The 11,898-nt window shown below is 40.7% G+C and overlaps 1 long non-coding RNA gene across 1 annotated transcript; it reads left to right on the top strand.

Annotated features, from left to right (window-relative positions):
• The first annotated feature begins 716 nt into the window (after positions 1–716).
• LOC135104235 (uncharacterized) lies at positions 717–4,475 on the top strand. The gene is made up of 2 exons (XR_010270341.1): positions 717–1,102; positions 2,929–4,475. It is a non-coding gene; the product is annotated as an uncharacterized LOC135104235 (long non-coding RNA).
• Positions 4,476–11,898: the final 7,423 nt, after the last annotated feature.

Below are 11,898 nucleotides of genomic sequence, written 5' to 3'. Positions count from 1 at the left end.
GTTCGCCCAGTCACAGTGAACAAACATCCGAGGAAGGTGTTGTGGGCGAGGTGGACGTGGCAATAAATGACAGAAAGTTGGCTGAGCAAACATATGAACAACAATAAATGTAAATATTATATAAGCAATAGAAAATACACAAACTTGAGATTATGATTTCACCATGCAGTAAATATATGAACACAAAAGTATGAGCACAAAAAAAAAAAAAAAAATGAAACACACACACACACACACACACACACACACACAATATATATATATATATATATATATATATATATATATATATATATATATATATATATATATATATATATATATATATATATATATATATATATATATATATATATATATACACACAACACATCGCCTGAAAGGATCAACCACATATTCAAATGCACCAATACCTTGCTGTGAATTACTTCACTAATCAGTCTGAATCACACTCAGGAACCATTGGCTAATGGCGGCCAGTTGTGTGGGAAGCTATAAAACTGTATCTTTCCTCCATGATTTAGAGCACCTTCAGATCCAACAACTACAACGAACCTTAGTATAAACTGACCTCGTTCAGCATGTCACCTTCATCAAAGTATTTTGTTTTAGGATCCAATACTTCCAGTGCCATCAGCGTTACACAAACCATGTCATTTATAGTCACGATCACGTTTACCACCTCGGCCCGCTTGGTCGTCTCGGGAATGGTGCGGTAAACACTAATCAAGCTCATGTCACTTTAGGCTTAGTGTAAACCTTAAAAAAATGTATATATAGTGTTCATTTGTTATTATGTAGTAGTCGGCTTTTGAAAATGTTGATTAGTGACGCCGAAGAGGATGAAAGTGAGGAGATGGCTATGCAGACGGAGGAGCCGTCAAATACAGTCTCATCAACATGTGAGGAGAAAAGGAATGACAAGCAACCTAACACAAAGCTGTCCCGCAACAAACTCTTAAGTCACTAGTAGGGCAGCCTGCGCCTCCACCTCCGCGTTTAGGAAACCCATCAGTTATACCGTAAGAATGCGGACATCATTATAACATCCATAATGGCCAACAGAGGACCAACAGACTAACAGCAGCAACAACAATAATAGGTAAGATAGGAAGAAGGGATGAAAGACAGGGGAAAAATAGGGAGGGGGTGAGGAAGTGAATTTTAATGGTAGAGAAAGTCATGGAGGATTCATTCCATGTGCATGGCTGTAATTGCTGGGTAGCGGGAGACAGTAGCACGGCAGAGCAGGTGAAGGTTATTGAATATACGTGGGACATGGCACGGCTCTTAATTCTTGGCAGGATTCTTAATTCTTGGCAGGAGTAGGGACAGGTTGTGGGTCTTGTTTTTTCGCCTGCATTGGGCGGCAGTTTGGTGGGAAAGTTACAGATGTCAGCAAGGTCTTGTGGGACGTAGGAGTAAATTTCAGCTTCTGATGGGATGCTGAAATATCTAGTAGCTTTAAGTTTTTCAGTGAATATCATGTTGGGCCTTTGCTGTGTTAAACCAAGGTTTGGAAGGTTTAGGCCGAGAGAAAGAGTGAGGAATGTACGCCTCCATGCCAGACACTATCACCTCAGTTATGCGCTCAGCATACAGAGATGGGTCCCTGACATGGAAGCAGGTGTCATTCCAAGGAAAATCAACATAATACCTCCTCAGGTCCCCCCAAATTAGCAGAAGCAAAACACCTGAGGCATCTCTGCTTAGGAGGATCCTGAGGAGGGATTGGAACAGTAGGTTAAAAGACATATATGAGATTGTGATCAGAGGATCCCAATGGAGAAAATAGGGTAACAGCACAAGCAGGATTAGGGGTTAGGAAAAGGGCAAGAATGTTGGGCATATCTCCAAAACAGTAAGGAATACGAGTAGGGTGTAGCACCAGTTGCTCTAGGTCGTGGAGGATAGCAAAGTTAAAGACTAGTTCACCAGGATGGTCAGTGAAGGGGGAGGAAAACCAAAGCTGGTGGTGAACAATGAGAATGGAGGTCTCTGCAAAAGGGGGAAAGAGAATCAGAATGTGCTTCACTTTGGAAGTTGTGTAGTAAAAGAATTTCTTGTAGTCAGAGGAGTTAGGTGAGTTTGAGAGTGCTTCTGTAGCATAGCCAGATGGCAGAAAACTTGGAGGATTCAAGAGTGTGGACACAAGAGCAGATTAGGTCAATGTGCACATAGACACAACATCCAGCTTTAGATTGAAAATGAGGATAGAGAAAGTAGGAGGGAAGGTAACAGGATGGTTCAGCGGCAATTTGGTGACGTCGTCGATCCACCCAAAGTCACGTCCTTGTCGAGATGCCCCGGAATTTTCTGTCAAATTGCCCTTTATATATAAGTTGATAAATATGCATAATATAATATATTACCACCTAACATAATACTCGTATATGTTTCTGATTCGTGATTCAGGTTCAGGACTCATAATTACGTATTTATAACCAGAATAGCATGAATAATCAGTTACTTCCATCCCCCCTGTCTGCCCCACTTAGGCATAAAAATGAATTCCTGAATGAAACTATTCAAATCCATATGGTTCAGGTTCATGATTCAAGTTTCCTATTCATTGTTGTGGCTTCCATTCCCTTGTCTGTCTCACTCTCGCTTACTGGATGCTACAGAGGAGACTACTACTCGTTTGATATATTAATATTAACCTAATTAAGAATGATCACAAGGAAGCTGCACATGGACAGGTAGGCTATGTATAACCTATTTATATCTTTCTTTACCTTGTATTTTTGTATAGAAGTACACTTTTGTCTGTTGTATACACTTTACATTTTTACCAGTTGTGTGCATTTTTTTTTGCCAGTTGTGTGTTGTAGTATATTTTTTCTATTATGCTTGTAGGGTTGTACACTTTTGTTTGTTGTACACACTTTGCATTTTTTAGCAGTTGTGTTCTTGTATTGCTTGTAGGGTTGTTCCTTATCCATGCATCACCTGCCAAAGGGAAGTTCGACCTAAGCAGCAAGCCCTCCAGCATGATGGGTGTGAACAGTGGCAGCACCGCACCTGCCACACTGGCATTTCCCAGGAAGAGTACAGACAAGCTTTGCAGTCAAAGATAAACATCCAGTGGACTTGCACAGGATGTGGTGATGTCTCTGCTGTATCCACTACCACTTCACTAACACAACCTGCAACACCAACTACCATGTCACTGACACAACCAGCTACCACTTCACTAACACAACCAGAAACACCAGCTACCACTCCACTAACACAACCAGAAACACCAGCACCAGTTACACTTCTGTCTACCAGCACACCTACTACATCACTACCTTGACTTGTCTCATCAATGTATGACTCCTCCTCTGCTTCTGACTCTGAGTCACTCTCAGGCTCCCTACCAATAACACACTTATCCTCCTTACCATCATATCTGAATGCAGACTTTTCACCAGATGCCAACTTCTTTCCTTCCTCCCCACCTCCAACAGCATCACCAACATCAATGGAACTTCAGCTTGCTTCTCCTGATGTAAATAATATCGAAGACCACCCTGTAATTTCATTCATTCACCCATCCTTACATGAAGAGTCAAACCTGGAACCTACTACTCCTATTCCAGATGAAATACTACCAAAATCTGATGAAGAGGAGTTTACCATTGTAGTTGGAGGATCAAAGTGCAGAGGAGACATCCTTGTCAGTTGTGGTTAGTTGTGTAACAAGGATGGCAAGGTTAACAAGAAAGGTGACCAATGTTGGAGATGTACTGTCTGCAACAAGTCTGTGAACTGCCTTGCTTCTATCACCCAGCATGGTGAAACATTCAAGATAGGGCCTCATCCTCATAGATGTTCTCTCTGAGAGACTGTGCCCTGCCTGCTGCCAACATCAAGGCCTATGTGCGACAACAAGGAAAAGAGCGCCCATTTGCTTCAGGATCGACCCTTGCGAAAGAAGCAGTACACAGACACCTGCCAGCTGATGCACCTTTGTCCAGCATGCCGAAGATGTCATCTATTGTTCGCACCACCGATCGTCTACACCAGGCAAGGAGACTAAAACAGCTGAAGGATCTGAACTTCACTTGGGTAACAGAAGAACTGCCCGACAACTTTGTACAGCATGATATGACAGTAGAATCTGCCCGCCATGTGATCATGTTCACTTCCCTGCTTCTTTCCCTTCTTTCCAAGGCAAAGACGTGGTATGTGGATGCAACTTTTAAGGCAGTCCAGCAACCATTTCAGCAGTTGTGGAGCATCCACAGTTTTATTCGGCAAGGTGACAACATGAAGTAGGTGCCTCTTGTTTATGTCCTGATGTCATGCAGAAGTAAAGATGATTACACAAAGATTTTGGATTACATCATGGAAAGAATTCCCAGTAATTTAGTCAAGAGAGTTGTCATGGATTTTGAGTCTGCCGTGTGGGGAGCCTTCCAGAGAGTAAAACCCAATGTCACCCTTACTGGATGTTGCTTTCATTGGACCCAGGCAGTGTGGAAAAAGATTAATGAATTAGGATTAGCTCCATCATACTGTAGAAAGAAGAACACAAGTAGGTTTCTATGTCAACTTCTGTGTCTTCCATTCTTACCAGCAGAGCAGATACGATCTACCTTCAATGAGTTCAGGAATATAGTGGCAGAAAATCATACAATAGCCCTCCATAGTCTGTTGGAGTACATTGAAGACACTTGGATAGAAGGACGTAGTAGTAGCTGGTCAGTCTTTGGCTTAGCAATTAGGACCAACAATGATACTGAAGGATGGCATAATAATTTGAAACATTTTGTGTAGCAAATATTGGAATGTGAATGTGTATGAGCTGATTGAGGTTTTGCATGAAGAAGCAAAGCTTGTAAATATCAAGTGCCTTTTAGTGTCAGAGTGCAAGCTGTAAAGGTACCAAAGACAGACATACAAGGATTACCAGAAAAAATTTTTTGACAAGTGGCAAGGGTACAAAGATGGTGAGCTAGGGCCTCAAGATTTACTTCGCTGTGTCTCCCAGTATCACTATCCTCATTATACTAGGTCAGCGGATGAAAATATGGAAATGTAGGTTTTAAGTGTATATCTTTTACTGTACAATAAAGTATTTTATCCTGTGTTATCTGAATAATGATAAATAAATAAATAATGTGAATATCCTAATGTTGATTTTAGCAGAACTGTCAAATTGCCCAAGACTGGAAAATATCCACACAGTCGAATTGTAGTTCTGTTGAAACATCCTGTATTTGGAGGGAACAGAAAAAGGACTACTGTCAGTTGCCTCAGACACCTGTGTTTCAGTGAAGGAAATAAGGTGAGGTTTAGTAGAGGAGAGGTGGTGTTCTACAGATTGAAAATTAGATCTAGGACTGTAAATGTTGCAGAAGTAATGAAGAAAAAGTTGAGGGATGTGTCAAGACATTTAGGGTTGATACCAGAAGAGCATTCCTTGCATGATGTATTTTCCTAGTGGGATCTTGTTCAAAGCCTTGGTTAACTGAACAGGGTACATACAATCTGTGGACTGTATGTAATAAATGATCATAGGTGATTGGTCTGGTCAGAGATCATTGAGTATAAGTGAGCTGTTGTGTTGTGCTGTGTAGTCTGCAACCCTCATTGAGGGGAAACACCACAGCCATGGCTCATTCTTCTCCCCTACATTTTCAAGAGACTGATGAGGGTTTTACACTCATGGACTGGCAATGCCGTGAGGTCCAACTACCCCCTTAAAAGCTTTCTCCCCAGATCACTGTCAATACCAGCTTGCAGTGCCTAAGGAAGAAACAACTTATTGAGCTATTTGTAAGCTCAAGGAGGCCAAGCTCAACCTTCAAGTCAGGCTCAAGGTTGAAAGGGATGAAATCTTTCTTACCCACAAGGATAAGATCACTGCTTTCTACCTTTCTTGTTTGCCCCTCAGGAAGACAGACCATTCAGGATTGCTCTAGAAGAGGTGGACAGGATTACTTGGAGAGTCATCACTCAATACTCCCTGAGTTATTCCTTGGACTCCCTTCAGAAGCAACCACACATCACCTTCACCAAAAGGTGGGTTAAATGCGTGGGACATGACCGCATGAAGCCCACATGGCAGGTTGAGGTAACATTAAAGGGCTCTGTCCATAACTCCCTCGATCTAGGCTTCTGGGGTGTTTACTTCATTAGGAGTTACGTCCTGGAGCCCCTCCAGTGCTTCAAATTTCAAGTCTTTGGGCATGTGCATGGAGTGAGCTCTGTGGTGTGTGCAGCCAGCAGCACTGGACCTCTAAGTGTCTTGATGCTCTGAGAGGTGGAGAGAGTTGCAAGACCTGCTGCTCAAAATGTGGAGGCAACCATCACATCTGGACTCAGTGCTACCCTGAGCACATGAGGAGGCTTCCTCCTGCATGTGTGGTGTTAAGTCGGGAAAAACATGATGCCCAGCCACCTGAACAGACTCTCAACCAGCCAGCCAACCCTCTGGTTGTGCCACAGGCTTTCTTGTTGGCGCCTCTGGGGAGGAAGTTGAAAAGATGCAGGAGGAGTAGTGTTCTAGCCCATACAGACATATCACTGAAAACAGGGTAACTCTGGAGAGAGTGACTTCCCTGGCACACCGTACATAGTTGATCTCTTCTGCCATTCCTCCACTGATGTCACCAGCCCCACTGGTCTCTTCTATGATGGTGGGGAAGCTCCTACAGATCTGCTTTGCCATATGCTCAGATGTTGTTGGGTCCTAGCCAGCAATGCCCATTTTGCCCATTCTAACATTTCCCTAAGGAATACTTGAAGCCACTTGATGTGTGGGAACTCACCATCATGGCTTTTTGGATATTCAAAAAGGCTAGTTTCATCTTCCTCTAAACCGCTCAGCTATCAGTCTGACTGACCCTTGTGTGTCTATTTCCCTCAGGTATCCCAGGTCTCATAGGTTCGTTACACAATTTATAAGGTCATGCACTAGGTCTTTCAGGCTTTGCATGTCATTTCAACTTACGGTTGCTCCATTTCAAACTTTGTTGACTAGCTCACTAACATCTGTCTTTTTGTCTCTGAACTCTTCATCCAAGGTGACGAATGATTGTCCATATCCCAATTTTGGGTCTTTAATTCGTAGACTTCCTTGCAATGCCACCTGTATGGGTTCAGCGTAAGTTGATAGAAGCATTACCATTCTTCACTCTCAGTTGAACTTCATGCAATACTAAGTGCCTTAAGGCACCTCACTTCTCTCGCACCTGGCAAAGTAGTGATCTATATTGACTCCTATTTAGACTAGCACTCATTGGAAATCAGCTACCTCTAACCTACACACTTCTAGTATATGACACCCAAGCACTCCTTTACCATCTGCAGACTGGAGGCTGGACCATTGCTTTACAATGGACTCCCTCTCATGTTAGCATCAAGGGCAATGAAGTAGCTGATCACAGAACCAATCCCTAATGCAGAAGACACACTAAAACTCAAGCTGTGTGAGTTTCAGCAGCTAGTTAAAAGAACACACAGGCAGAACTGGAAGAGAGACCTTATTCACACACTATGAACCACTGCATTAGGAAATATCCACTGACATTTCTCTTTCCTGATGGGAACGCTCCAAAAACCACATGGATGTTGTACTAATTCACTTATGAACATGACACTGTGGTCTGCAAGCCCACAAACATTGATTACACCTGGCTGACAGCCCTGTCACCACTGGTGTCAAGTACTACCTTCTTTTCCATAGCCTATGCATGTCGCTTTGTGCCAGCCTCTCTACCTTTGGTGCCATCTGACTCTTGCTGTGCTGCTGGATGAGGCAGGTTTTGACTCTCCCCCCTGCTATGAAATCCTCCAAAGCAGAACAACCTTTGTAAGAGTGGCCAACTTTCTGCATGTTACTGCCTAGTAGATGCTTTTCTTTGCTTGTTTTAAGCTATGCACTGAACTACCAGTGGTATGCAACAGGACTTGCATGATTTTTTTGTCCAGGTAGTACAAACAACAACAACAACACAAGGTGCTGATATTTTCAGTGATGTCTTTTTTTCTGGCAAATTGTGTAATGACTCAAAGATAGAAATCTCACATCCTCATTTGTGCTAAGTAAAGAGTGCACTCTTAGATTTACTTAAGCTTCCATATAAATTGCTCAATATTGCAATGTACTTGATGTACAAAGTGTGTTGTTACTATACCCTAGTTTGAGGCAATGCAAGTAGGAATTCCACCAGTGATTTGAAGTAATACACTGGTATGCAACAGTGAGATGTTCTCTAAGATGAAAGCATCATGATGAACCATTTATGCTCCCATTGTTGAATCCTTTGGTAAATTGAAAACTTGTGAAGTCTTAAGATCCAAGAGGAGGAGGACAGTTGTGTAATAACCCAGAAGAAGAAGCTCCGCATCTCCACTTGATTTTGAGGTGCATCTATTACCTATTCAAGCTGGGGTCCTGGGTTTGATTCCAGGATATGACACCTTTCTCCTGAAGCTGAGATTAACTTGTAATTGTTAGTATTGGTTAGCTTAATAGAAAGACAAATGGTAGCTCATGTGCTTTTGGTTGTATCAATTTAACATGATCCTTAGACTACTCATTTAATCTAATATGCTAGATGACTATATCAAATCACAAATACAAGAAATAGGTCACAAAATTTCCCATCAAGTTTTTTTTTGTTTTGTCTTTTAAATCACATACAAGAAATAAGCAATAAAATTTCCCATCAATTAGCCTTCTTCCACTAGCTTATCTGTGGAAATCTTCATAGATTTATTTCTAGTTCAGTCTGGTCCAGTGGGATAATTAATAAATAATTAAAATTTTTAAGTCTGTTTCTAACTTCTTACTTCCTGTTCAGTCTCAACAAGCTCCCTTCATCCTCCTCCTCTTGTCCTCCTTCCCCATTGTGCCTTGAAAATTGCCCAAACATGTCCAAATTTTCCCCACCCACACAAATACCAACTTTTCTGAATTATCAGCATCTCACAGCTTACATTATCCTCTCTTCTCTTCTGACAGAGTGATATAAACCACTTATTTGCTTACCAGCCATAATTACCCATGAATAGTGACAGTCTGTAAGAGTGAAAATCCCACACTGCTTTCCTCAGGATAGTAAATAAGGTGGTAGGGAATTTGTTAAGAGCAAGTAAACTGGAGAGTCTTTAACTTCTTTGGTTAGAAGGAGACCTGCTACTGGCTGCAACAGTTTGGGTTAGAATGGTTGATTACTCCTGTTGGTAGACAATGTATAGAATGATGAAAATACTAGTGTTGTAACTTTGTTGAAATGTTTTTTTATATTGAAAAATCAAAGGAGCAATTTGCATGAATCACTTAACACCAATCACTTCCTCCTTGCATGTTCAGACCCTCTCCCTTTACATACACCTCTCATACATGTACTACTTTCATAAGTATACTATTACTGTGGTATACTAAGTACAACCTAGTAATAGTGTCAGATGAATGGCCAGGGTTTTACCTGAAATAATATACAAATACAGTGGACCTTGGTTACTGAACGCCTCCCTTTTCAAACAGTTTGTTTTTTGAGCAAAAATTTGAACACATTATTGCTTTGGTTGTGGTGCCATGATTCGGTTTTGGAACAAGGTTACTTGATTTCAGATATTAAAAGACATACCAAAAGCTGCCATTTATTACTAATTTATAGTTTCTATAAATATCTACTTTGTTTTTATATATCTGGAAGAGAGACATAGAGAGTAAGACAGTAATTCAATCTTTGAAATAAAGTAAATGTGATCCCATTGAAAAGCCTTGATGTAAACAAAGTTTTTGGTGCTCAGGAGTAATCCTGAATGCTGTGACTCTCAATGACCCCCAACACTATCACTACACAACTGTATTTTTCCAGTAGCTTTTCCCAGCAGCAAGATGTCATTTTGGCAGTAAATGGGTTGCTCCTCTTTGTGACCCTCTAAGGCTTCCCTCACTAGATTGGCCTAAACTGTATCTTCTAATGAATTTTGTGTCACTAAGTTCATTCATTACATCCTTTCTGTGGTCTAAACTGTATCTTCTAATGAATTTTGTGTCACTAAGTTCATTCATTACATCCTTTCTGTGGTCTAAACTGTATCTTCTAATGAATTTTGTGTCACTAAGTTCATTCATTACATCCTTCCTGGATAAATAATTTGTAAGCTGGAGATGTTGTGAAGCAGCCATCTTGGCTGTGGGAGTGTCTGTCATAAGCCACGAAGACAAGGTAGACTGGTGTCTGGGAACATATTAATCCATTTTACATTGATTCCTTTGGAAAAAATAGTTTTGATTTTTTAACATTTTGGATTTTGAATGGCATTCAGGAACTAATTAAGTTCAAGGACTGAAGTCCTTGTGTAGATAGCTCATGGGAAAAAAATTGTTATATAGATGTGTGAAATTCTTAGTGGTTTTAGTGCAACAGTGGCTCTATGTGCTGCCACCTTGCCTACTATAGTCATTGCCCTTCCTATTGCTGCTCCCATCATTCATAGAGATCCCTCATGCATTCAAGAGACTGTGGTGGCATGACATGCCAGCTTATTTATTTATTATTTTTTATTCTTTTTTTTATGTAAGAGGAAAAAAAATCCCAGTGAGATGCCTGTTATGAAACTTCACAGAATTGTTATGTGGTCCTGTTATATATGATAAGGTGCTTCATACCATTCACAACTGCCAATCCAGCTAGTTCTTTTAGTGATGCATGATACAGCAACCATGGAAAAGATAGGGTACTAGTAGTATGGAGTCATAAAAGTAAAGAATAAGCTAGACTGACAGATGCTTTAATTTTATTCAGTATTTTGTATTTCCTCCATGAACTTTTATGACATCTAGTCAGGCAATGCACTAGTGATGTTCATGTAATATTTCAACACTGTTCCTTAGATTCATAGTGTCTTAATGGCACTGATGAGGCATCTTGATTTTCTAGTCATTTCAATTATCTCCAAGTGTTCAACTGGGTTGAGGTCTGGTGAGTTCCCTGGCCTCATGGGGATGCTTATGTTATGGTCCATAAGCCATGTTGTCACTCTTTTGGCCTTGTGGCATGGTGCTTTGTCATGCTTTGTCATGCTGGAAGATCTCTTCCTGATGGAGGTTAAAAAAAAAAATTCAGATGTTCTTAGAGAACTTCAGTATAAGGGGATTGCATTCATTGATGTGTTGCTAGATAACACATAAAGCCCAGTCCTACCTATAGTTTCATTAAAGCCATACCAAATGATGAAGGAAGAAAAATACTTCACTGATGTGTCAAGGTGCAGTACCAGAAGCTGTTGCTTGAGGGGTGATGAAACTTCATGCTTTACTTGGCACCACAATATAATGATGATTTATTGCTGACCACCACTCTATGCCAGTTCTCTGCAAACCAGTATTTATATTGGTTAGCAAAATCAAACTGAGTATGGTGTATGTGGTGAGTTAAGAGGAGTAGCCTAAGTATGGTATGGAAAGCATAGGTGCTTTTGGTAGTTCTAAATACATGTAATATGTGGCAACTTCTCTCAGATCTGGGTGAGCCTGCTACGATTACCAAGCTATAATGCATGTGTTTTAAAATACCCAACATTTAGTTTGCTTATGTGTAGCAGTTTTAGCTCTGTGGAAGCACCTATATTCTTATTTTTTTCAAAGGGAACATTGCCTGGAGCAGTATTTAGGGCTCTCTTGATTTTGAACCTGTTGGACACAGCAAATAAGAAACTTGTGGTGCACTTTTTTGGTAAATGATTTCCCTTACAGTTAGGTTTGCCTTCCTTAAAACAGGAAAATTATTCTTCTCAGTGTCATGATCTTATTTGGAGACATCATTAAGCATGAATAAAAAAATATAGATTCGAATAATGAGATAGACAGTTACTTCTAATGCCTATGCAGATACACAGAAAGATCTTCCTTCTCAGACAGTGTTGAGGCCACCAAGATGTTATCAC

Source organism: Scylla paramamosain, chromosome 10 (genome assembly GCF_035594125.1).
Source record: "Scylla paramamosain isolate STU-SP2022 chromosome 10, ASM3559412v1, whole genome shotgun sequence".
Lineage (NCBI taxonomy): Eukaryota > Metazoa > Arthropoda > Malacostraca > Decapoda > Portunidae > Scylla > Scylla paramamosain.
The sequence above is the reverse complement of the archived record's forward strand: the minus strand, read 5'-3'. Positions and strand labels throughout refer to the sequence as shown.